Raw genomic sequence first — 21,972 nt, forward strand, 5'->3', positions numbered from 1 at the left:
AACATTACCACTGAGGCACACCAATTGCACAATTTTAATCTCAATGGAAGGGAGAAGTAACTTAGCTATAAGTAAGTTGGAAGCACTTTATTTTCTTAATTGAGAGATTGTGAATTTTTCCCCTGGTTTCTTAATATTGTTTGCTATTTTTATGTTAACAATTGGGAAAATACAAATAAAATGTATACTTTGGCCATTGCTTTGTGTCTTTAATTTTTTGTTTTGTTTTCTTTCTTCTTGTCTCATAACCTCCTCAACTCATGGTTATCTTTATCTGGGCAGTATGAAGAAGCAAGAACAGATCAATTTGGAAACAGTAGCCAGTCACCTAAAAGCACTTAATATAGCGAGCATGTTCTGAATCTTAGTCATTTTAATGTATCCTATGGAGAAAAAATTAAGAAGAGATGGAAACTGTTCATAAAGAGCTCACTCAATATTAGATAAATATTTCTTATACAAGTCAGACTATAATTTAGTAAATAGTATAGCCAAGGGGATTATAAGATGAATCAGCAGGCAAGGGTGTCAGCTGCTGAGCCTGACAACTTGTATTTTGTCCTCAGAAACCCTAGTAGAAGTAGACAACCAACCATTGAGGATTGTTTTCTGACTTCCACATACTCACCTCCAGCATGTGGGTACATATGTGAACACACACACACACACACACCACAACCGCCACCACCAGCACCACCAGTACCACCACCACCACCACCACCACCACCACCACCACCACCACCAACAACAACAACAACAACAACAACAAATAAACCACGAAAAATATCAAGGAAAGTGAAGGCGAAAGATACAAATTCTCACTCTCGGTTCTGGACAGATGGCTTAGCATTAAGAACAATTGTTTTTCTTCCAAGGGACTGAAATTCAGTTCCTAGCACCCATATTGATTGGTTACAAGTACCTGTAACTCCCCTCCCAGGAATCATATCACACCATTTTCTGGCCTCTGTGGGCATTCAATAGCATATGACATACACACATAAATATATATTTTTTAAAAAGAAAATAAAATTCTAACTGTATGGTAAATATTTTAGTACAGACCTTTATTCTCAGCCTTCAGGAGCAGAAGTAGGTGGATCTGTGAGTTCAAGGTCAGCATGGTCTACAGAGTGAGTTCTAAGACACAGAGAAAACTTGTCTGGAGCAACAAAGTAAATACATACATACATGCAGACAGACAGACAAGACAAACAAACAAAAGTTCTGAATGTAAAAATTGGCAGTCTCAGAGAAAAATGAAGAGATACAATTTTAAATATGAAAAGTACCTTTAGATGAGGATTCTCTGGTGACATGAGGTAGTCAGATTGCAATTAGTAATGAGAGTTGTCATTGGTTAACTGGAACCCAGACATTCTCTTTGTTGCAAACACACATTTATTAATTAATCTGTATAACTTCATGCTATATAGACTTTTGTTGTTTTATTTTTAATTTCTATCCATTTGATTCCCTTCTTTTGAAAAATACCACAACTACATATCACTTGCTATCAAAATAAACCCCCACTATCAGCTCATGTTATTTTCGTTCTTCCTTAAATGGGTTCTATAAATTCTACACAAACATTACAGGTAACTGCCAATACAATCTGATAGAAAAGTTCTATTGCTGATATACATATGCCATCAAGTATGAAGAAATGAAGCTGATGCTCACCTGGGAGCTTTGCCCTTACTGACTAGCATTTATAGTGCTAGAATGTACTATGTATGGTACCAAAGGGAAGAAAACTAATCACCAGTTGGTATAAGAAGGGGAGGGAAAAGATGAACAGAATCAGATATGGGCGAGAGAGGAGGGGATAGCAGAGAAGCCCAGAAGGCCAAGAAAATAAAATGAAATAAGCAGCCTCAGGGAGTGAGAAGTGGGGTAAACCTCTAGAGAGTAGCAGAGACCTAGAAGGTGAAACACTCTCATAACTCAGTGAAGATGACTTAGACACAATGCCCAATACTGGGGAAAGAGGACTCGATGTGTCCACCTCCAAATGATAGACAGGGTCTCAAGTAGGGGGAGAGGGTTAATAACACACAGTCAAATTCCCTGACCCAGAATTGTTCCTGTCAAAAAAACAAAAAATCAAAAACAAAAACAAAAACAAAAACTACAGGGACAAAAATGGAGAAGAGACTGAAGGAAATGATTTCTAATCACTGGACCAACTTGGAATCCATCTCATGGAGGAACACCATGGCCTGACACTACTATAAAGTATTGTCTTCTCTACTGCATGGTAACTGCTTTAAAACTCCTTTTATATAATCCTTTAGAAAGATTCTATAGTAGTAGGTTTCCATATAGTTTTTCAAAAGTCCTTTAATGTTACTTGTCCCCTGCCATATTTTCTCACCTATCCTGCTCTCCCAGTTCTCCCCATTTGATCCTCTCTTTCAATTTTCACTTGTGTACTTTATAGCAGTAACAGAATATTCCAATAAGTATTTAGAATATTAGTATTTTATTTTAACATATGAGAAAATTGAAATTTAGAAACATCAAACAAGCTGTCCAAAGTTCCAAAGTAGGCAATTTATCACTGTATGAAACACCTAGAGATATTCTCATATACATCTGGAACAATTAGGTTCATAAATAAAATCTAAATATCATAGAAGACAGGGGTACAACATAGAAACACAGATGCAATAATTCTACTTGGTAAATCTTGTCTCCGTAAAACCAGCCCCAGGAACTATAAGGGACTTAAGATTCTAAGCTCAGTGACATGTAAGTGATTTCTGGAGTATTCAAAAGTTCAACACAAGGATTTTCTAGTTGAAGTTAACATAAAACATCTAATCTGTGTTCAAATTAATCAATATTGAGAGATTTTTGTGACTTCATCCTGACAGAAAATGTGGTCATGACTAAGCTTTCAATCAGATATGAAGTTCAAGGGCTTACGCCATGTGCCTTAGATATTTGAACAGATAACAAATCAATATGCACGTTTATTTCTTTTGTCCTTTTTTATTTTGTGTATATATTATGTTTCATTTTTATTTTTATTACTTTTATATTTTTTATAGTTCAATCATTGCTCCCTCCCATTCCTCGCTCTCATAGTTCATATCATTCCTTCTCCCTTCTGTTTCCAAGAGGATATTACCCCACACATATGTACCAGGCCTCCCCACTCTCTGGAACCTTAGCTCTCCTGAGGGTAAGGCACTTCTACCACTTAGACCTCTGCTATATAAGTGTCCCAGCTCCTTTATGCTACCTGGTTGGTGGCTCAGTGTCTGTGAGATCTCAGGGATCTGGGTTAGTTGAGACTGCTGGTATTCCAATGGGGTAACCTTCTTCCCCAGCTTCTTTCAGCCTTTTCATGAATTTAGCCACAGAGGCTCCTGACTTAAGTCTAGTGGGTGAGGTTATCTACTTCTGTCTCAATCAGCTGCTTGTTGGGCCTCTCAGAGGACCAGTGTGCAAAGTTTCTGTCTGCAAGCACACCATAGAATCAGTAATAGTCCCAGACATTGGAATGTCCCCTTGAGATAGATCCCAAGTTGGGTTGGTTACTCAACCACCTTTCCATAAGTCGCTTCTCCAATTTTTCCCTGGAGTTCTTTTAGACAGGTATAATTCTGGGTCAGAGTTTTTGACTGTGGAATGCCAACACTATCCCTCCACTTACTGCCCTGTCTTTCTACTAGAGGTGGACTCTACGAGTTCCCTCTCCCCACTGTTGGGCATTTCATCTAAGGTCCCTCCCTTTGTGTACTGAGAGTCTCTCACCTCCCAAGTTTCTGGTACTTTCTAGGGCATCCCTCACCTTCGACACAATAGGTGGAGGAGCTGAAAACTAAAATCTAGTTCCATAATTTTTTTTTATTATTATTAACTTGAGTATTTCTTATATACATTTCGAGTGTTATTCCCTTTCCCGGTTTCCTGGCAAACATCCCCCTAATCCCTCCCCCTCCCCATCTTAATGGGTGTTCCCCTCCCCATCCTCCCCCCATTACCGCCCTCCCCCCAACAATCTAGTTCACCGAGGATTCAGTCTTAGCAGGACACAGGGCTTCCCCTTCGAATGGTGCTCTTACTAGGATATTCATTGCTACCTATGAGGTCAGAGTCCAGGCTCAGTCCATGTATAGTCTTTAGGTAGTGGCTTAGTCCCTGGAAGCTCTGGTTGCTTGGCATTGTTGTTCATAAGGTGTCTCGAGCCCCTTCAAGCTCTTCCAGTTCTTTCTCTGAATCGTTCAACGGGGGTCCTATTCTCAGTTCAGTGGTTTGCTGCTGGCATTCGCCTCTGTATTTGCTGTATTCTGGCTGTGTCTCTCAGGAGAGATCTACATCCGGCTCTGTCGGCCTGCACTTCTTTGCTTCACCCATCTTGTCTACTTGGATGGCTGTATATGGATGGACCACATGTGGGGCAGGCTCTGAATGGGCGTTCCTTCTGTGTCTGTTTTATTCTTTGCCTCTCTATTCAGTGCCAAGGGTATTCTTGTTCCCGTTTTAAAGAAGGAGTGAAGCATTCACATTTTGATCATCCGTCTTGAGTTTCATTTGTTCTAGACATGTAGGGTAATTCAAGCATTTGGGCTAATAGCCACTTACCAATGAGTGCATACCATGTGTGTTTTTCTGTGATTGAGTTACCTCACTCAGGATGATATTTTCCAGTTCCAACCATTTGCCTACGAATTTCAAAAAGTCATTGTTTTTGATAGCTGAGTTATATTCCATTGTGTAGATGTACCACATTTTCTGTATCCATTCCTCTGTTGAAGGGCATCTGGGTTCTTTCCAGCTTCTGGCTATTATAAATAAGGCTGCGATGAACATAGTGGAGCACGTGTCTTTTTTATATGTTGGGGCATCTTTTGGGTATATGCCCAAGAGAGGTATAGCTGGATCCTCAGACAGTTCAATGTCCAATTTTCTGAGGAACCTCCAGACTGATTTCCAGAATGGTTGTACCAGTCTGCAATCCCACCAACAATGGAGGAGTGTTCCTCTTTCTCTGCATCCTCGCCAGCATCTGCTGTCACCTGAGTTTTGGATCTCAGCCATTCTCACTAGTGTGAAGTGAAATCCCAGGGTTGTTTTGATTTGCATTTCCCTTATGACTAAAGATGTTGAACATTTCTTTAGGTGTTTCTCAGCCATTCAGCATTCCTCAGCTGTGAATTCTTTGTTTAGCTCTGAACCCCGTTTTTTAATAGGGTTATTTGTCTCCCTTCGGTCTAACTTCTTGAGTTCTTTGTATATTTTGGATATAAGGCCTCTATCTGTTATAGGATTGGTAAAGATCTTTTCCCAATCTGTTGGTTGCCGTTTTGTCCTAACCACAGTGTCCTTTGCCTTACAGAAGCTTTGCAGTTTTATGAGATCCCATTTGTCGATTCTTGATCTTAGAGCATAAGCCATTGGTGTTTTGTTCAGGAAATTTTTTCCAGTGCCCATGTGTTCGAGATGCTTCCCTAGTTTTTCTTCTATTAGTTTCAGTATATCTGGTTTGATGTGGAGGTCCTTGATCCACTTGGATTTAAGCTTTGTACAGGGTGACAAGCATGGATCGATCTGCATTCTTCAACATGTTGACCTCCAGTTGGACCAGCACCATTTGCTGAAAATGCTATCTTTTGTCCATTGGATGGTTTTGGCTCCTTTGTCAAAAATCAAGTGACCATAGGTGTGTGGGTTCATTACTGGGTCTTCAATTCTATTCCATTGGTCTATCTGTCTGTCTCTGTACCAATACCATGCAGTTTTTATCACTATTGCTCTGTAATACTGCTTGAGTTCAGGGATAGTGATTACCCCTGAAGTCCTTTTATTGTTGAGGATAGCTTTAGCTATCCTGGGTTTTTTGTTATTCCAGATGAATTTGCAAATTGTTCTGTCTAACTCTTTGAAGAATTGGATTGGTATTTTGATGGGGATTGCATTGAATCTGTAGATTGCTTTTGGTAAAATGGCCATTTTTTACTATATTAATCCTGCCAATCCATGAACATGGGAGATCTTTCCATCTTCTGAGGTCTTCTTCAATTTCTTTCCTCAGTGTCTTGAAGTTCTTATTGTACAGATCTTTTACTTGATTGGTTAAAGTCACACCGAGGTACTTTATATTATTTGGGATTATTATGAAGGGTGTCGTTTCCCTAATTATTTTCTCGGCTTGTTTCTCTTTTGTATAGAGGAAGGCAACTGATTTATTTGAGTTAATTTTATACCCAGCCACTTTGCTGAAGTTGTTTATCAGCTTTAGTAGTTCTCTGGTGGAACTTTTGGGATCACTTAAATATACTATCATATCATCTGAAAATAGTGAAATTTTGACTTCTTCTTTTCCGATCTGTATCCCCTTGACCTCCTTTTGTTGTCTGATTGCTCTGGCTAGAACTTCAAGAACTATATTGAATAAGTAGGGAGAGAGTGGGCAGCCTTGTCTAGTCCCTGATTTTAGTGGGATTGCTTCAAGTTTCTCTCCATTTAGTTTAATGTTAGCAACTGGTTTGCTGTATATGGCTTTTACTATGTTTAGGTATGGGCCTTGAATTCCTATTCTTTCCAGGACTTTTATCATGAAGGGGTGTTGAATTTTGTCAAATGCTTTCTCAGCATCTAATGAAATGATCATGTGGTTTTGTTCTTTCAGTTTGTTTATATAATGGATCACATTGATGGTTTTCCGTATGTTAAACCATCCCTGCAAGCCGGGGATGAAGCCTACTTGATCATGGTGGATGATTGTTTTGATGTGCTCTTGATTTCTGTTTGCCAGAATTTTATTGAATATTTTTGCGTCGATATTCCTAAGGGAAATTGGTCTGAAGTTCTCTTTCTTTGTTGTGTCTTTGTGTGGTTTAGGTATAAGAGTAATTGTGGCTTCGTAGAAGGTATTCGGTAGTGATCCATCTGTTTCAATTTAGTGGAATAGTTTGGATAATATTGGTATGAGGTCTTCTATGAAGGTTTGATAGAATTCTGCACTAAACCTGTCTTGACCTGGGCTCTTTTTGGTTGGGAGACCTTTAATGACTACTTCTATTTCCTTAGGAGTTATGGGGTTGTTTAACTGGTTTATCTGTTCCTGATTTAACTTCGATACCTGGTATCTGCCTAGGAAATTGTCAATTTCCTGAAGATTTTAAAGTTTTGTTGAATATACGTTTTTATAGTAAGATCTGATGATTTTTTGAATTGCCTCTGAATCTGTAGTTATGTCTCCCTTTTCATTTCTGATTTTGTTAATTTGGACGCACTCTCTGTGTCCTCTCATTAGTCTGGCTAAGGGTTTATCTATCTTGTTGATTTTCTCAAAGAACCAACTTTTGATTCTGTTGATTCTTTCTGTGGTCCTTTTTGTTTCTACTTGGTTGATTTCAGTTCTGAGTTTGATTATTTCCTGCCTTCTACTCCTCCTGGGTGTATTTGCTTCTTTTTGTTCTAGAGCTTTTAGGTGTGCTGTCAAGCTGCTGACATATGCTCTTTCCTGTTTCTTTCTGCAGGCACTCAGCGCTATGAGTTTTCCTCTTAGCACAGCTTTCATTGTGTCCCATAAGTTTGGGTATGTTGTACCTTCATTTTCATTAAATTCTAAAAAGTTTTTAATTTCTTTCTTTATTTCTTCCTTGACCAGGTTATCACTGAGTAGAGCATTGTTCAATTTCCACGTATATGTGTGCATTCTTCCCTTATTGTTACTGAACACCAGTTTAAGGCCGTGGTGGTCTGATAGCACGCATGGGATTATTTATCTCTTTCTGTACCTGTTGAGGTCTGTTTTTTGACCAATTATATGGTCAATTTTGGAGAAAGTACCATGAGGAGCTGAGAAGAAGGTATATCCTTTTGCTTTAGGATAGAATGTTCTCTAAATATCTGTTAAGTCCATTTGGCTCATGACTTCTCTTAGTTTGTCTATGTCTCTGTTTGATTTCTGTTTCCATGATCTGTCCATTGATGAGAGTGGGGTGTTGAAATATCCCACTATTATTGTGTGAGGTGCAATGTGTGTTCTGAGCTTTATTAAGGTTTCTTTTACGTATGTAGGTGCCCTTGTATTTGGGGCATAGATATTTAGGATTGAGAGTTCATCTTGGTGGACTTTTCCTTTGATGAATATGAAGTGTCCTTCCTTATCTTTTTTGATGACTTTTAGTTGAAAATTGATTTTATTTGATATTAGAATGGCTACTCCAGCTTGCTTCTTCTGACCATTTGCTTGGAAAGTTGTTTTCCAGCCTTTCACTCTGAGGTAGTGTCTGTCTTTGTCTCTGAGGTGTGTTTCCTGTAGGCAGCAGAATGCAGGGTCCTCGTTGCGTATCCAGTTTGTTAATCTATTTCTTTTTATTGGGGAGTTGAGGCCATTGATGTTGAGAGATATTAAGGAATAGTGATTATTGCTTTCAGTTATATTCATATTTGGATGTGAGGTTATGTTTGTGTGATTTCATTCTCTTTGTTTTGCTGCCTAGACGATTAGTTTCTTGTTTCTTCTAGGGTATAGCTTGCCTCCATATGTTGGGCTTTACCATTTATTATCCTTTGTAGTGCTGGATTTGTAGAAAGATATTGTGTAAATTTGGTTTTGGCATGGAGTATCTTGATTTCTCCATCTATGTTAATTGAGAGTTTTGCTGGATACAGTAACCTGGGCTGGCATTTGTGTTCTCTTAGGGTCTGTATGACATCTGTCCAGGATCTTCTCGCCTTCATAGTTTCTGGCGAGAAGTCTGGTGTGATTCTGATAGGTCTGCCTTTATATGTTACTTGACCTTTTTCCCTTACTGCTTTTAATATTCTTTCTTTATTTTGTGCGTTTGGTGTTTTGACAGTTATGTGACGGGAGGTGTTTCTTTTCTGGTCCAATCTATTTGGAGTTCTGTAGGCTTCTTGTATGCCTATGGGTATCTCTTTTTTTAGGTTAGGGAAGTTTTCTTCTATGATTTTGTTGAAGATATTTACTGGTTCTTTGAGCTGGGAGTCTTCACTCTCTTCTATACTTATTATCCTTAGGTTTGATCTTCTCATTGAGTCCTGGATTTCCTGTATGTTTTGGATCAGTAGCTTTTTCTGCTTTACATTATCTTTGACAGTTGAGTCAATGATTTCTATGGAATCTTCTGCTCCCGAGATCCTCTCTTCCATCTCTTGTATTCTGTTGGTGAAGCTCCTACAGCTCCTTGTCTCTTCTTTTGGTTTTCTATATCCAGGATTGTTTCCATGTGTTCTTTCTTGATTGCTTCTATTTCCATTGTTAATTCCTTCAACTGTTTGATTGTGTTTTCCTGGAATTCTTTCAGGGATTTTTGTTTCTCCTCTCTATGGGCTTCTACTTGTTTATTTATGTTTTCCTGGAATTCTTTCAGGGATTTTTGCGATTCCTCTCTGTATGCTTCTACTTGTATATTAATGTTTTCCTGTGTTTCTCTAAGGGAGTTCTTCACGTCTTTCTTGAAGTCCTCCAGCATCATGATCAAATATGATTTTGAAACTAGATCTTGTTTTTCTGGTGTGTTTGGATATTCCATGTTTGTTTTGGTGGGAGAATTGGGCTCCGTTGATGCCATGTAGTCTTGGTTTCTGTTGCTTGGGTTCCTGCGCTTGCCTCTCGCCATCAGATTATCTCTAGTGTTACTTTGTTCTGCTATTTCTTACAGTGGCTAGACTGTCCTATAAGCCTGTGTGTCAGGAGTGCTGTAGACCTGTTTTCCTCTCTTTCAGTCAGTTATGGGGACAGAGTGTTCTGCTTTCGGGCGTGTAGTTTTTCCTCTCTACAGGTCTACATCTGTTCTTGTGGGCCTGTGTCTTGAGTTCACCAGGCAGGTCACTTGCAGTAGAAAAGTTGGTCTTACCTGTGGTCCTGAGGCTCAAGTCCGCTCGCGGGGTGCTGCCCTCGGGCTCTCTGCGGTGGCAGCAACCAGGAAGATCTGCGCCGCCCCTTCTGGGAGCTTCAGTGCACCAGGGTTCCAGATGGCCTTTGGTGTTTTCCTCTGCCGTATGAGATGTGTGTGCAGAGAGCAGTCTCTTCTGGTTTCCCTGGCTTGTCTGCCTCTCTGAAGGTTTAGCTCTCCCTCCCACGGGATTTGGGTCCAGAGAACGATTTATCTGGTCTGTTTCCTCTCTGTGGAATCTTCTGCTCCTGAGATTCTCTCTTCCATCACTTGTATTCTGTTGGTGAAGCTCGTATCTACAGCTCCTTGTCTCTTCTTTTGGTTTTCTATATCCAGGCTTGTTTCCATGTGTTCTTTCTTGATTGCTTCTATTTCCATTGTTAATTCCTTCAACTGTTTGATTGTGTTTTCCTGGAATTCTTTCAGCGATTTTTATTTCTTCTCTCTATGGGCTTCTACTTGTTTATTTATGTTTTCCTGGAATTCTTTCAGGGATTTTTGCAATTCCTCTCTGTAGGCTTCTACTTGTTTATTAATGTTTTCCTGTGTTTCTCTAAGGGAGTTCTTCACGTCTTTCTTGAAGTCCTCCAGCGTCATGATCAAATATGATTTTAAATCTAGGTCTTGCTTTTCTGGTGTGTTTGGATATTCAGTGTTTGGTTTGGTGGGAGAATTGGGCTCCAATGATGCCATGTAGTCTTGGTTTCTGTTGCTTGGGTTCCTGCGCTTGCCTCTCGCCATCAGATTATCTCTAGTGTTACTTTGTTCTGCTATTTCTGACAGTGGCTAGACTTTCCTATAAGCCTGTGTGTCAGGAGTGCTGTAGACCTGTTTTCATGTTTTCTTTCAGCCAGTTATGGGGACAGAGTGTTTTGGTTTTGGGCGTGTAGTTTTTCCTATCTACAGGTCTTCAGCTGTTCCTGTGGGCCTGTGTCTGGAGTTCACCTGGCATGTCACTTGCAGCAGAAAAGTTCGCTTTACCTGTGGTCCCGAGGCTCAACTTTGCTCGTGGGGTGTTTCTTACGAGCTCTCCGAGGCGGCAGCAACCAGGAATATATGCGCTGCCCTTTCCGGGAGCTTCTGTGCACCAGGGTTCCAGATGGCGTTTGGTGTTTTCCTCTGGCGTCAGAGATGTGTGCAGAGTGCAGTCTCTTCTGGTTTTCCCAGGCATGTCTGCCTCTCTGAAGGTTTAGCTCTCCCTCCCATGGGATTTGGGTGCAGAGAACTGTTTATCCGGTAGATCCCTTCAGGTTCTTGTGGTGTCTCAGACGCAGTGGTCCTGCTGCTATTGGGCCCTCCTCTACGGGAACCCAGAGGCCTTATACAGTTTCCTCTTGGGCCAGGGATGTGGGCAGGGGTGGGCAGTGTTGGTGGTCTCTTCCGCTCTGCAGCCTCAGGAGTGCCCAACTGACCAGGCGGTGAGGTCTCTCTCCCACGGGGTTTGGGAGCAGAGACCTGCTGCGGGCCGGGATCCGTGGGTTTGCAACTCCCAGTAAACAACGGAAGTGCCCGGTCCTAGAGGAATTTTCCCTCTGTGTGTCCTGAGTTCACCAGGCAGGTCTCTTGCAGCAGAAAAGTTGGTCTTACCTGTGGTCCCGAGGCTTAAGTTTTCCCGTGGGGTGCTGCCTACGAGCTCTCTCGAGACTTTCTCTTGGTGGATATTTTTCTGAATATAAAGTGTCCTTCTCCCTCCTGCTTGATAACTTTGGTTGACAATCTATTTTATTGGATATTGAATATTAGAATCAGAACTCCAACTTGTTTCTTGGAACCATATGCTTCAGCTATTTTTTCCAACCTTTTACTTTGAGGTAGGTTCTGATTTTGTCATTGATGTGTTTTTCTTTTCTGCAGCAAAATGCTGGATTCTGCTTGTTCATCCAGTATTTTAGCTTATGTATTTTTATTGGGGAATTGTGTCTGTTTATATTGAGAAATACTAAAGCCAGATAATTGTTAGATTCTGTTTTTGTTGTTGTAGGTGGCATAAAGTGTATGTGATTCTCGCCTTTTGGTTTTGTTATAAGATGGCTAATTGCTTGTTTTCTCTTTATTCTAGATACCCTCCTTATATTGCAGTTTTCTATCTAGAATCTTCTCAAGGACTTGATTGATAGATTGATGCTGTTAAAGTTTTGTTTTGTCATGGAATATTTTAGTTTCTCCATCTATTATGATTGAGAGTTTTCAATTGATTGTAGCCTGGGCTGGCATTTGTGTTCACTAAGGACTGCATGACCTCTGTCCAGGCTCTCCTGGCTTTTAGTGTCTCTGGTATAATTCTGAAAGGCCTGCCTTTATATGTTACTTGACCTTTCCCCTTATATATTTTAATATTCCCTTCTTGTTCTGTGCATTTAGTGTTTTGATTAATATGTGCCTTTAGGGTTTTCTTTTTTGGTCCAATTTATTTGATGTTCTTTATGCCTCTTGTACATTTATGGTCATCTCTTAGATTTTCTTCTATGATTTTGTAAAAGATGTTTTTGGTCTTTGAGATGTGAATCTTTGCTCTCTTCTATTCCTATTATTTTTAGGTTTGGTCTTTTCATTTTGCCCTGTATCTTCTAGATGATTTTGGTTAGAATATTTTTTATTCTTTGTATTTTCTTTGACCATTTTGTCAATATCTTCTAAGGTAACTTCTACACCTGATATTCTCTCTTCTATCTCTTGTATTCTGTTGTTATTGCTAGCATCTTTGGCTCCTAACTTCTTTCATTCACAGTTTTCACTTACTGTGTTGACTCCATTTGTGGTTTTTGTATTCTTTCTACTTTCATTTGGTCTTGGGCTGCTTTGTTCAATTTGTTCACCTGTTTGATTGCTTTCCTGTATTTCTTTAAGGAATTTTTTTATTTCCTCTTTAAATATGTCTACCTCTTTACCTGTGTTTTCCTGTATTTCACTCAGTGATTTATTTATATATTCCTTAAATGTCACTATTAACTTCAGGAGCTGGAATTTTAGAACAACATCATGGTTTTCAGGTGAGTTGGGGTATCCAGGTGTTGCTGTGTTGGGAGAACTGGATTCTGATGATATCAAATTATGTTAGTTTCCATTGCCTATGTTCTTGTGCTTGCCTCTTTCCATTTATGTATCTATGGTATTAACTGACCTGTTGTGTCTCTGTCTGGAGCTTGTTTCCTGTGTCCCTGGGTTTCTGAAGGTGTCTCTGGCTGCAGCAGAACTCCTGGGAGACCTTCAGAGGGCAGAATCTTCAGAGGAGCAGACACACTGATGATCTGCAGACAGAAGTTGTGGGCCAGAAGGGAAGGGGAGTTTGATTGGAGTGTTTATTTACTATAAAACACCATCTTATTCTAGTTTACAGAGAAATTCTGCGTCAGGAGTCTATTGTGCTAAGCCATTTCTTCTTTTTTTTTTTTCTTTTCTTTTTTTCGGAGCTGGGGACTGAACCCAGGGTCTTGCACTTGCTAGGCAAGCGCTCTACCACTGAGCTAAATCTCCAACCCCTCTTCTTTTTATTTAATTACTTATTTAATTAATTAATTTATTTATTTTTACACTCCAGATTTTATTCCCCTCTCAGTTCACCCCCAAGAGTTCCACATCCCATACCTACTCCATGCACACACCTGCAACCCCTCCATCACCACAAGGACATTCCCTACTCCACCCATCCCCACAGATCTCTAAACTTCCTGGGGCCTACAGTTTTTTGAAGGTTAGGAGCATCTTCTCTGACTGAATCCAGACCAGTCTTCTGCTGTATATGTATTGGAGACCAATATCAGCTGGCATGTGATGCCTGGCTGGTGATCCATTGTCTAAGAGATCTCAGGGGTCAAGGTTATTGAAACTAACCAGTGTTCTCCTACAGGGTTGCCCTCCTCCTTAGCTTCCTCCAGGTTTTCCCTAAATCACCCAGAGGGGTCAGGAGCTTCTGTTCATTGGTTGGGTGCAAATAACTGCATCTGACTGTTTCAGCTGCCTCTTGGGTTTTTTAGGGAGCAATCATGGTAGGTTCCTTTTTGTGAACGTCCCATAGTTTCAGTAATGGTGTCAGTTCTTGGTGCCTCCCATTGAGCTGAATCCCACTTTGGGCCTGTCACTGGACCTTCTTTTCCTCAGGCTCTTCTCCATTTCCATCACTGCACTTCTTTTAGACAGGAAGAATTATTCATCAGAGCCTTGGCTGTGGGATAGCAACCACATCCATCACTTGACGTCCTGTCTTTTTGCTGAAGGTGGATTCAGTAAGTTCCCTCTCTCCACTGCTGGGCCTTTTATCTACCCCTCCACCCCTTGAGGCTTCAGAGTCTCTCAATTCCTAGGTCTTTGGTACATTCTAGAGTGTCTTCCTAACCTATGTCCTTTCGAGATCGCCTTTTTCCATCCTTTCTGCTGGCTCTCGGGGCTTCAGTCCTTTTTCCCCACCCAATAAAAGATCGTGTTTCCTTCTCACTATACCCTCATCCTCTGTCCCTCCCTCCCCACTTGTAATTGCTTTCTTCTCCCTCCCAAGTGGAACTGAGGCATAATCACTTGGGCCCTTCAGCTTGTTGCTCTTTTTGAGTTCTGTGAACTGTACATTGAGTATTCTGTACTATTTTGGCTAATATCCACTTATTAGTGAGAACATACCATGCATGTCCTTTTGGGTGTGAGTTACCTCACTCAGGATGACATTTTTTAGTTCCATCCCTTTGCCTGCAAAACTCAGGATGTCCTTGTTCTTAATAGCTGAGTAGTATTCCACTGTATATCCATTCTTCTGTCATTGGACATTTGGGTTGTTTCCTGCTTCTGGCTATCACAAATAAGGCCACTGTGAACATAGTGGAACCCTGTGGCATGGTAGGACATTTTTGGGGTATATTCCCAAGAGTGTGATTTTGGGTTCTTTAGGTAGGTCTCTTTCCAATTTTCTTAGGAACTTCCAAATTGACTTCCAAAGTGGTTGCACCAGTTGGCAATATCAACAGCAATGGATGAGTGTTCCTCCTTCTCTACATCCTCAACAACATGTGTCGTCACCTGATGTTTCGATCTTAGCCATTCTGCATGTGTAACTGAATTTCAAGGTCATTTTGATTTGCATTTCTCTGATCACTAATGACTTTGAACATTTCTTAGGTGCTTCGCAGTCATTTGAGATTCCTCTAATGTGAATTCTCGGTTTAGCTCTATACATCATTTTTTGATTGGCTTGTTTGCTCTTTGTTGGTAAGCTTCTTGAATTCTTTATATATTTTGGATATTAGCTCTCTATCATATGTGAGGTTAGTGAATATTCTTTCCCAATCGGTAGGATGCCAATTTGTGTTATTAACCATGTCTTTTGCCTTATAGAAGCTTTCCAGTTTCATGAGGTCCCATATATCAATTCTTCATCTTAGAGCATGAGCCATTGGCATTCTGTTTAGGAAATTTCTGCCTTTGCCAGTGAGTTCAAGGCTCTTTCCCACTTTCTCTTCTATTAGAATCAGTGTATCTGGTTTTATGTTGAGTTCCTTGATCCACTTGTACTTAAGCTTTTTGAAAGGTGACAAATATGGGTCTATTTTCATTTTTGTACATACCAGTGTATATTTTTGGTTTCTTTGTCAAAGATCAAGTGTGTGTCAGTGTGTGGTTTTATTTCTGGGTCCTCAATTCTATTCCATTGATCAAGCTATCTGCCTCTGTACCAATACCATGCAGGTTTTTTTTTTTTTTTTTTTTTTTATCACTATTGCTCTGTAATAGAGCTTGGGGTCAGTTATGGTGATTTCCCCAGCTCTTCTTTTATTGCTTAAGAATTGTTTTTGCTATTCTGGGTTTTTTGTCTTTACAAATGAATTTGAGAATTGTTCTTTCCACATCTTTGAAGAATTGTGTTGCGATTTTGATGGGAATTGCGTTAAACTATAGCTTGCCTTTGGTAGGATAGCCAATTTTACTATGTTAATTCTGTCAATCTACAAGCCAACCCATATGAAAGTCCATTAATGTAATCCAGGTTAAAAACAAACTGAAAGAAAAAAATCACACAATCATCTCTTTAGACACAGAAAAAGCATTTAACAATATAACACCCCTTTAAGTTATAAGTATTGGCAAGATCAGGAATTCAAGGCTCATACATAAACAAAATAAAAGCAATTCACTGCAAACCAACAGCCAATATCAAATTTAATGGAGAGACACATGAAGTTATCCCACTAAATTTGGGACAAGACAAGGATGCCCATTCTCTCCATATCTATTCAATATAGTGCTTGAAGTGCTAGCTAGAACAATAAGACAACAAAGAGAGATCAAGAGCATACAAATTGGCAAGGAAGAGTTAAAGGTATCACTATTTGCAGATGATATGATAGTATACATAAATGACCCCAACAATTTTACCAGAGAACTTCTCCAGCTGATAAACAACTTTAGCAAAGTGGCTGGATATAAAATTAACTCAAATAAATCAGTATCTTTCCATTATATGAATGATAAACAGTCTGAGAAAGAAATTATGGAAATGATTCTCTTCACAATAGCCACAGATAATATAAAATACCTTGGTGTAACTCTAACCAAACAAGTAAAAGATCTTTATGATAGGAACTTCAAGTCTCTCAAGAAAGAAATTGAAGAAGATCTCAAAAAATGGAGAACTAAGCCATTTCTAAGACAAATTCCAGACGGAATTTGCTTTGTTGTCAGTGTATCTCTGTCAGTGACACTCCAAAGGCTTCAGGAAGCACAAGGCTTTGCTTACCCTGGCCTTACTGCCTATAGAAGACATTTCAACATCTACATATTTTTTTTATCAGTTCACTCTTTGCTTCTCCTAACTGCCAACAGTCAGTGACAAACAATTTGAAGTGATACCATTTAGTAGCATTCATCTATAGTTTCTATGTTTCTACTTCAGTTCCTGCCCTGACTTTCCTTGATGATCATTTTGACCTGGAAATATAAGCCATATAAACCCTTTCTTTTGCATATGATTTTTATCATAGCGATTGAAAGTAACTTAGAATGATAAGCCAACAATGTTTTTCATAATCAACAGTAAGAAACAAGTTTTTTATAAGTACAAGACATAGATTTTGTCCTTGCCATATCTACTCAGCTGGATGTCTTAACCAGAGAATTAGAAAAGAAAAGAAAGTAATACATAAAATGAAGATGCTAAGGCCTAAAACCCTAAAGAATTTATCTCAAACTGTTATAACCAATCAACAGAACCACTTAAATTTTAGCAATTAAAAATTAACACCCAAATAACAGTTGCCTTCCTAAAACTAACAAATACCACCCTAAAATTAAGGAATAGTGTTATTTGAGATTCATAAATAAAATGTTTTGGAATAAAATTAAGTGAGCAGGTCAAAGGTATGCAAACCAGCATCTCCCTAAAAGCACCAATGAAAGAAATTTAGAGATACAAATTAATGAAAAACAGTTTGATTTTTTTTTTTTTTTGGTTCTTTTTTTTTTCGGAGCTGGGGACCGAACCCAGCGCCTTGCGCTTCCTAGGTAAGCGCTCTACCACTGAGCTAAATCCCCAGCCCCACAGTTTGATATTTAATACTAGTATGATTATCCCACTATCTAAAAGAACATGTAGTCTTATTTACAGATATTTACAGATAAATAACTTGAGTAGGCAGATCCCCAAAGAAGATGAACAATTCAGCAACAGATAATTATGTTCCTCTGAGCCACTAATAATTAGGGGGAAACAAATGAAACAATAAGAGATCACCTCAAATATGCAAAAATGGCTGTGAATTTAAGTCAGGATCTTGAAATTTTATTTTTACTTCCATGAATTACTGTCTTCAAGTGCCAACATATGAAAATAAGGTAACTTCACTGCCTGTCAAGTGATAAAAAAATAAATGGAATGTTATTTAACCTTAAACATGAAGAAAACCCTCCTGCATTTGTTGGGAGTGATGCCCTTTAAACCCTCAATTATTGATGTTAATATTATGGTTAGAGTTATTTATTAATGGGTTCATGGAAAATCCCCAATCAGCTGCAGAAGACTAATACAAATCTGGTGGTCAAGATGAATAATGACATGATAAAGTTTTGACCTTGCTGAGAAATACATCTGATGTCAAGATGCCCATTTTGATGACCTGTAACCCTCTGAAAAACCAACATCCTGCTGACTAATAAATATGACAAACCTGTGACTTTTATGACATCCAGTTGACATAAGCTGACCACACAAATACTGTGTCCTTGACCTGTGGAAATGTGTCACACTTCCCCCCTCCCTCTGTTACCCCTGTTATGGTATAAATTCATCCTTGGGAAAAAATAAAATTGTTGCCTTGATCAGACTCTTGTCTTGGCATCCTTCTTTGCATCTCTTGACCCCCATCCTCTCCCAGGTATCCTCGGCACCCTAGTTGACAAATGGCACCCAGCTTGCGGCTGTTTGGAAGTCTCCTGGTGGAGAATGTCACCCCCCATGAACAGACAGGCCTGTCATCCTTCTTTGTTGGAGCCTTTGCTCCCCTTTGGAGCCTTTGCTCCTACCTCGGAGCTTTTCCTCTCCCTCGGAGCCTTTGCTCCTCCACTTCTGGCAACCATGCACTGCCCGACCTTGGTTCAGACCCTTGGTGTGTTTCTCCCTGGAAGATTCAGATCTCAGTGGTGAGTGATGGGATAAGCATTCTACAGGTACCTTTTGTGACAGGACTCAGGGAGTCTCTCAGGACATGAGGAATAGGGTTAAGAAAAAAGATTTAAAGAAATTCTTATACTTTCTAGGAAATATTTGTCTATGATTCCCACAGGAGGGAAGAATTGATACAAAAAGATAGTGCAGAGTTAGTGATTGTTTTATAGTCCAGCTAACCCTGTTACTGAAGTCTGCCCTCTGCAATGAATAAAAGTTGTGTGTTTTTTGAGTTTGAGGTTGCCTCTCCCTGCATGGATGAGCAACCCCACGTATATGGATTAAAAACGTTATACCCTCATGCTATTCCAGTGGTCACTTTGTCAATCTGTGCTCTGTGGGCCACTATGGAGTCTTACAACATTTTGGTGCATCGGCCAGGAACTGTCCTATCCCAGACTACAATTGGTGAAGAGATAGGAGGTAAGCTCGAGCAACTCTGTGTTTTGTGTTCTGTGTTACTTTCTGTTTTGTCTCTGTGTCATGTTGTCTCATCTTTGTTTCATGGTGTCTTGTGTTGTTTGTGTCTGCTGTCTGAAGGGTTCGAGTCCCTTCAGAGGGGGATTTGAGTCCCCTCCAGAGAGGGGTTAGAGTCCCCTTGGTGGTTGCTCTGGGTCCCGTGAGGGGCTTACAGCTGTGACAGGCAGACATGCTAGTTGTCACAAGCTACAGGCCCTAGAGGATGTTCTAGGAGGAGAAAGGAATCTAGAGGACACTCTAGAATCCCATTGGGAGGTGGGATCAGATAGTCCACCCATATCTTGGTTAAGTTACAGTTTGGGCCAGGTACTGAAGGTATCAGGCATCTGTGGAAATCACTTATAGGATGCCTTGTCTTGGTCTTGTTTGTCTAGTTTGTTTTCTGTAGTATTGTTGAGTGTCTTTTTTACTTTTGTTTCATTTTTGGACTTGGACTGACAACTGTGTTTGAAATCATGGAACTATTTTTTGTTTGTTTGTTTGTTTGTTTGTTTGTCAGAGAGTTTTATTTGGTCCTCTTGGTGCATAACTTGGAAATAATTTGCTGGAGAGAAACTGTTTTCTACACGAGAGTTTTGTCCTTCTCTCTTGAGCCTCCTTCCCAAGGAGAGATGCCCCTCCCTTTGCTCCTCTTGTCCAGTCTAGCTGCTGTTAAGAGTTCATCACACATATGTATGAAGGACTTCAGGTTAGTGAGTGACCCTGTCTGAAGCAGGCATTAACAAGAACCTGAAAGCTTTGCCTTGGATCCTGAAGAAAGGATCTCCCTGTTGCTTAGACATTCACGGCTTCTAAGGACGGGACAGAGTGAGAAAGTGTGGGACTAAGGGTGGCAGGCAAGCAGGCCTGCTAGCAAGCAAGCTGCAGACTGCACATAGGCAGTGGCACAGTTCAGGCCAAGTGCATGTAAGAGGAATTTCAAGGTGATGACCCCGGCTGGGGCTGATGCTTTAACAGCAAAAAGATAGTGGAGATTTTGTGATTATTCTAAAGACTATTATGAGATTTTTGTCCCTGAAAAAAATTCCACTTGTTGCCTTCAGTGGCCAGACCTTCAACACTTGCTCATAGAAGGAGAGCGTTCATTAAGAGAAGTTCTATAAGGGAGCCTGCCTTATCTGCTGGCCATATTCCAAGAGAGTAGTTGATGTCCAGCATTAAGTCACCTTCCCGATTAGTCATCATTAACATAGAGAGTGCCTCTGATCCTATCCCCAAAGCAGTCAGTTCCTGCCGCTTTGGTCAAAATGCCCCATGTTGGGGGTCAGGGGAGCCCCTAAAGTAGTTTCAGAAAGAGTCTGCAGCAGATTGCGAGGAACTTTGTTTTGCCAGGCAGAACAGGCTTTACTCTAGGATGATAAGAGGAGAAAGTCTTGGCACTGGCTCTTCAGCTTACTCCAACTGGAGGCTGTGGCCAAGGTTAGAATCAATGTTTTCTTTTCCATGGCCCTCTAACCCAGTGAGACAGGTTGGTGAAGAACTGCTACTGAAGTCCTGGAATTCAGAGGCACGGGTAGGGTTGTAATTATATTAAAAGTCAGTACTCTGGTGTTAGCAAACTCTTTAATGGATATAAGAGGCAAGAAGCCCACTCAACTGTGGATTCCTGCCTCAAGAATGGCAGCAGAAAGAGTACAACCAGTTATCTCTAACTATAGCTTATTCTCTGATACCTGAGGCTTCAATTAGATGACACTCCCCTGGGTAAACCTAACTTCAACACTCTAGAGACTCAGACTCTATTTACTCCTGTTCTCTTGACTCAAGGTTGCCAGGCGTGTCTGACAGCCTGGAAGAAACTTCCCCCATAAAGCAGATGAGCCATACAATTCTTTTGTCAGCTGCTTGGCATCTAGCACTCAGGTCCTATCCATCTCTCCATCCTTTTACTATTAGTTCTTACTGGAAGCCTAGTGACATTTAGAGTCTGAGTCTCTTGAGAGGCAGAGTCACCAAGCTGACACTGAAGGGAGGTACTCCTTAAAGGAGAATCTACATTTAGAGAGACAGCCGGTAACAGACTCCAGCTGCCCCTATGCTTGCCTTTCTGTTTCACAGGCACAAAGCTTGCACTCATTTTTGCACTGGCCTTTTCATCCCAAGAAAGCTTCCTTGTTTAACTGTGTGACTGAATGCTACTTGTCACCTGATCTGGTTGTTCCACCAGCTCTCACCAGGCCACGCCCTAGCTTTCTTGCCTGGCTACTTTCCCCTGTTCTTAAGAATTTTATCACCTAATACACAGCATTGTTTGACTTATAATACCTTCCATCCTACTAATATACCTGTCTCAGATTCCTGTTGTGAAGGTTCTAATTCCAAAACAACGGGATGGTGCATCCCCCTAAATATTAAATTTACTTCTGGGGGTTGAAACCAGGATTGGACACATGGATATACTTGTAATCTTAGAATGTTTCCATCAGGTGCCAATACAGGGATAATATTTTTATAAAATTGTTAAAAGAGCCTGTACATTCTTACTTCCCTGCTTCTGGGCACTCATCCCAAGAAGGAGCCCATGGAGGCGCTGAACACGGCACACACCACACACTCGACTTCATCTACAGCCTGCATTCCACCAAGAGGATCTTCTTGCTCAAAGAGCTGTACCACTTCAAGGTCATTGCCATCATACAAGAAAAATTGGAAGCTCTACCATCTACTCCAGCTGAGATATGCATTCTTTCACATGAGATACCTTTCATAGGGCTTGGCTTTTTGGATAATGCAATTATGATTATTGCAGGAACCCAAATTGAATTGTCTATTGGAATTATTTTGGAAATTTCGATATTGGCAGTCAACATGTTATCTTTTCCTTCCATATATCAACATGTTATTTAATTTTCAGTTATTGATACTGTACTGTACTGAGTTGGGATTTGCTTATTTCTGACATAACATGCATGGGATACATATTAATGTCTTTATTTTTTTTCCTGATTGTTATAATTTAATGCTGAG

This window comes from Rattus norvegicus, chromosome 8, assembly GCF_021556685.1.
Source record: "Rattus norvegicus strain SHRSP/BbbUtx chromosome 8, alternate assembly SHRSP_T2T, whole genome shotgun sequence".
Taxonomy (NCBI): domain Eukaryota; kingdom Metazoa; phylum Chordata; class Mammalia; order Rodentia; family Muridae; genus Rattus; species Rattus norvegicus.